Source organism: Lactuca virosa, chromosome 1 (assembly GCF_052849685.1).
Source record: "Lactuca virosa cultivar CGN04683 chromosome 1, Lactuca_virosa_CGN04683_v6, whole genome shotgun sequence".
NCBI classification, from domain to species: Eukaryota; Viridiplantae; Streptophyta; class Magnoliopsida; order Asterales; family Asteraceae; genus Lactuca; species Lactuca virosa.
This window is the reverse complement of record NC_136426.1, coordinates 72412489-72418200: the sequence shown is the minus strand read 5'-3', so window position 1 is coordinate 72418200 and position 5712 is coordinate 72412489.

Sequence of the window (5712 nt, the reverse complement as noted above, 5' to 3'; positions counted from 1 at the left end):
TAGATCGAGAAATTTTAATTGTATTATAGTCAAGGGTATATTTATTATTTGCATTCTCGAAGTTCGATTATGATTACGGTATCCCTCTTCATAATTCAAATTTTGAGAACACGGCAAATAGAAATATTATGACAATATTATAGCAAGAAACTGGTAAAGTATCACGTTTTCGCTGCGGATTGTATCCCATATGCTTCGGGTTTAGGATCGATTGCATATGCTGTAATATTCGACCGTTCTAAAATTTTCCAAATGCCTAGGGCATTTAGAGGGAAAAAGGGAATAGAACCGGATTTGACTAAAATAATTAAACAACTGCCAAGGACAATCTAAGGTTCAAAAGATTGGTCGCTTGTGGATAGTTGAAAGTATAGTCATGGATGGACCATACTGACATTATTATGAATAGATAAGATTCTATTTATAATGAGTTGTCATATGGAAGATATGAAAATGTTTCCATATTGGGAGTTGGATATCGAGAATCTATGTCTAGATTAGAAGCTTTTATGCAAGAAGGATGTTCAAAGGAATGTACTTTGAATATGAGACTTCATGACTATGGAATTGTCTTGTAACAATCTCCAATAGAGTATTTTGTGATTTTGTAATTTCATTGACCGAGTCTTGGTGACTTTTGCGCCGTGACATTACGAAAGGACTGTTGCATAAAATGTTAGAATCTAACATATTCTAGTAGTGGTGAGAATTTTGTATTCTTACACTAATGGATTAGGAATTGTGAAATAAGTGTGATTGAAAATGTTGTTTAGTTATACTATTTCACAAAGTAAGGACCATAGGTAAACATAGTGTGCATGCTAAGAGCATGGGACAATTGTAGTTATAATTCAAGTAAGAAGTTGATTACCCGAAACAACAAATAATGAGTAATCAATATGGTGATTAAGTAAAAGGTGTTTTTTATTTATACTCAAAGGTTTGAGGCCATATAGGATTAGTATTATTATTGTGTTTTACTTTGCATGTTTTGACTTCCCGAATGATGAGATTATTCAAACCCTCCACAGTCGCTCATTCTTTGGAAGTAGGAATGAAAGAAGACTGTCATGAATCTGACTGTAAATTGTCTAAAGTGTTTTAGACATAAGCAAAAGTTTGTTGCAGGGTTCATGAGTGCTGCTATAAGATTAGAGTATTGGAATAAACCCACGCTCACTTGGATCACTTCATGGATTTTATCACGAGTGATTGGTGAGACGATAATATCTTGTATTCTTGAAACCGAGATGTATGAGTTGTATCTTGCGAGTCGGTTGCACATTGATAATACGTAAACGCACTAGTAACTTGGTGTTATAAAACGTATTGTTGTGTGTGATTCGGTGAGTGAGTGCAAGCGAGCATTGAGTCAAAGTTTATCCGTTCCTTTTACCCAAAGTGGGATAAAAGCGATATCTGTGGGCCCCTCGATGATTTAGTGATGACACCCTAAGCGCTTGGCCAAGCCGGGACTAAGTTGATGTGTTCAATTGTAGTCTATTGTCAGTTGTCATAAATCGGAAGTCGGGAAACAATACATGAACAGAGAGTATGATTAAAATCCATGTCTCAGTTCATACGATATCTAGAATGGAGGAATATATGATCCCTTATCTAAAGGACGTGTTACTGATAAGATCAGAGTTTGACAGCGGTTTTTGAAAGCTACGATTGCAAATCAGGATCTGAAGTCATATGCAGAATAGTTATTAGACTTATCCAAGTGGGAGACTGTTGGATTAGTGTCTAAGCCCATAACTATTTTAGTATGTAGTTGACCCGATGGTGCATGGTCCTTTTGGGTTGCTTTCACCATAACAACTTGACAGGGTGATTTGTGAAGAGAGAAGAGATATTATTATATTAATATGAGAATAATATATTAAAGGAATAATAATATTATTTCATTAATATTAGTCATAAATTAATTAGGAATTAATTTGGTGACTAAAAGAGGTTAATTGAATAAAGGGGCTTAAACTGTCAAATGTGTGATAGTTGAGTTTTTGGGCTATGAATCCTTATGGGATATAGGGTGGCCGAAATTAAGGAGTATGGGCTCCTAGAATTCGTCCAAGCCTTACTCTAGAAGGATCATTGGATTGCTTAGGGCCTAAGTTATTCAATTAGGGTTAAGGATGTAACCCTAGTAGCTCATAGTATAAATAGACCCCATAGGTGAGGGAAATCGGCCACCTTGTTGCATTGGAAACCCTAGAGCCGATTTTCTCATCCATCCTCTCTCTCCAAATCATCCTCTTGCTAGTTGGTGTTTGTAAGCCATTAGAGGAGTGACAATTGTGACTCTAAGCTCCAAGAACAAGAAGATTCAAGCAAGCAACTTAAGGTATTATTCTAGATCTGATTTCATATGTTATGATTCAATTGTTTACTCTAGATCTTGCATCATAAGCCTTGGAAACATTGCATGTTCAATAGAGAAACCTAGATCCAAGCATTAGAGTTTGCATGTGCACATAGGAAAGTTCTTATGGCTCAAATCCATCAGCAGTACCCCTCACTCGTCTAACGAGGAAGGGGGTAGATTTACGGTGGGGCCCTGAGCAGCAGAGGGCGTTTGAGACCCTCCGGCAATGTTTATGTGAGGCGCCGGTGTTGACGCTCCCCGAGGGAGACGAGGATTTCGTAGTATTTTGTGATGCGTCCATCACAGGTTTGGGGGTGGTCCTCATGCAGAGAGGACGAGTGATAGCCTATGCATCGCGGAAGCTGAAGCCGCATGAGATGAGATACCCCACGCACGATCTTGAGTTGGGAGCGGTGGTATTCGCTCTCAAGATTTGGAGGCATTACCTGTACGGGGTCCGATGTACTATATACACGGATCACAAGAGTTTGAGGCACATCATGGATCAGCCGAACCTGAATATGAGGCAGCGCATGTGGCTGGATGTAGTCAAGGACTATGATTGTGAGATCCTTTACCATCCTGGTAAAGCGAATGTGGTTACGGACGCTTTGAGCCGCAAGTCAGCTGGGTCTTCTACCCCGACAAGGTGTATGAGGATAGCGGTGGATTCCCCGCTTGTGAGCTTGATTAGGGATGCTCAGGTCGAGGGCATGAGACCAGAGAACTGGAAGATGGAGCGGATTAAGGGCGAGAACGCCCGGTTTGTTCAGGATAGCCGCAGATTATTGACCCGACACGGTCGGGTTTGGGTTCCGATGTCCGGAGGGGTCCGACAGACAGTGATGGAGGAGGCTCATAAGTCTCACTTTTCTATACACCCGGGGGCCACCAAGATGTACCGGGATTTGAGTTTGAGCTACTGGTGGCCGTGCATGAAGCGAGAAATCGCTTGGTACATCGAGAGGTGCTTGACTTGTAGGATGGTCAAGGCCGAGCATCAGAGACCGCATGGTAAACTGTAGCCCCTAGAGATTCCCATGTGGAAATGGGAACAGATCAAGATGGACTTTATTACCAAGTTGCGAAGAACGGCGAAGGGGCTTGATGATATATGGGTCATCGTGGATCGATTGACCAAGAGTGCCCATTTCTTGGCCATACGGGAGAGTTCTTCGGCCGAGAGATTGGCCGATATGTACATCAGCGAGATTGTCTCTCGCCATGGGGTTCCAGTCTCCATTGTCTCCGATCGGGATGTCAGGTTTACTTCCCGTTTTTGGCAGAAGTTCCACGAGGAACTGGGTACGCGGCTGCACTTTAGTACATCATTCCATCTGCAAACCGACGGTCAGAGCGAGCGGACCATTCAGACCCTCGAGGATATGTTGAGGGCATGTGTTATTGATTTCGGTGGGAGCTGGGATTCTCACCCACCGCTGACAGAGTTCGCCTACAACAACAACTATCATTCCAATATTGGCGCCGCGCCTTTTGAGCTGTTGTATGGTCGGAGATGTAGAACCCCGGTCTGTTGGGGTGAAGTGGGACACAGAGTGATGGGTCGGACGGAGGTAGTCTTGCAGACTACCGAAAAGATCCAACAGATTAGACAGCGGCTGCAGACCGCTCAGAGTCGGCAAAAGAGTTACGCTGATAGACGCCGATCGGATTTAGAGTTTCAGGTTGGTGACATGGTACTTCTGAAGGTCTCGCCCTAGAAGGGTGTGATCCGCTTCAGGAAGAGGGGAAAATTGGGTCCCCGTTATATTGGGCCGTTCAGGTGATGGGTTTTGAGCATTCTAACACTTCCTAAGTGTACATGCAACCCTAATAACCTTGAATCTATGTTTTCACTATATACATGCAAATTTCTTTTTCAAGGTTATTTCCTAACTAGCATGGCATGGGGATTACATAAAACATAAAAACTAGTAGAAATACATACCTTGTTGTTGCTTGGATTCCTTCAAGACTTTGTGAGCCTAGCACCCCAAATGTTGTGCCTCAAATGCTTCACACAACACCACAAGACTTGGAATAACTTGAGAGAATACTTCTAGCACTCAAAATCGGTTATGCCCTCTCTAGTAACACTAGGTCCACTAGGTCACGATTTTGCTAGCCATAGGGTTCCTTTTATAGTGTTGTCACAATTAGGGTTTACACATGAATGCCCTTAATTGTCATGACTCTTGATTTCTCATGACCCATGGGTTTGTAACTCCCATGGACTATCCATGGAGCTCCATATGGTTATAACCAAACCCATAAACCATGGATCATTAATCCACCATAAAAGAATTGATGATTGTCATAATCAACCCTATATATTTAATTAGTCTCACTTTGATCACTAGATTAATACTAGATTAATACTTGATCAATACTAATTAAATAATACTATTATTAATATATTAGAACTTATAATATATTAATAATCATAAGTGCCTTATTCTCTCATTTAGTCTATCCAAGTATTGCAATGCCATGCAACCCAAATGGACCATGCCGGGTCGGGTCAAGTACATACCAAATAAAGTTATGGACTTAGACACTATATCCAACAGTCACCCACTTGGATAAGTCTAATAACTATATTTGCAAATATGACTTCAAAATCCGACTAGCAATCGTAGCTCTTTCAAAGTCTCTCGGAACTGAGATGATGATGATACGCCATTTAAGATAAGTGATCATATAATCCTCTGTTCTCATGATATCAGCCGGACAAACACATGGAACATGGTCTTACTTATTGTCCAACATTTGTTTCTCGATCTCTGATTTGTTTCGACATAGAACTAAATTGAACACATCAATTAGGTTCTGACCGGGCCCGGTACATAGGTCAAAACCAAATCATCGAGGGGCCCAGATATCGCTTCTATTTCTAGAAGGAACAGATAAACTTCGACTGATATGCTTGTACTAACTACTTGTTGAATTATTCACAAAGACACGTTTTATGACATCGAGTTACCAATGCGTTTTCGTGCAATCAATGAATAACCAACTCATAGTCAACAACTCATATATCTAGGTTTGAAGATTTATATGATATTACCGTCTCACGATCACTCGAGATAAATTCCATGAAGTGATGCAAGTGAGCGTGGGTTGGATCCAATACTCAGCCCTTATGAGTACTCATGAATGTTGTAGCAACCATTGCATTGTCCAAAGCACTTTTAGACAAATCATACAAGCCAAATTCATGACAGTCTTAAATCAATACTTACTTCCAAAGTTTGACTGACTGTGGATGGTTTCAATAATAACATAATTATTCTGGAAGTAAAAACATGCAAAATTGAAATATAGTAAACAATCAACACAAG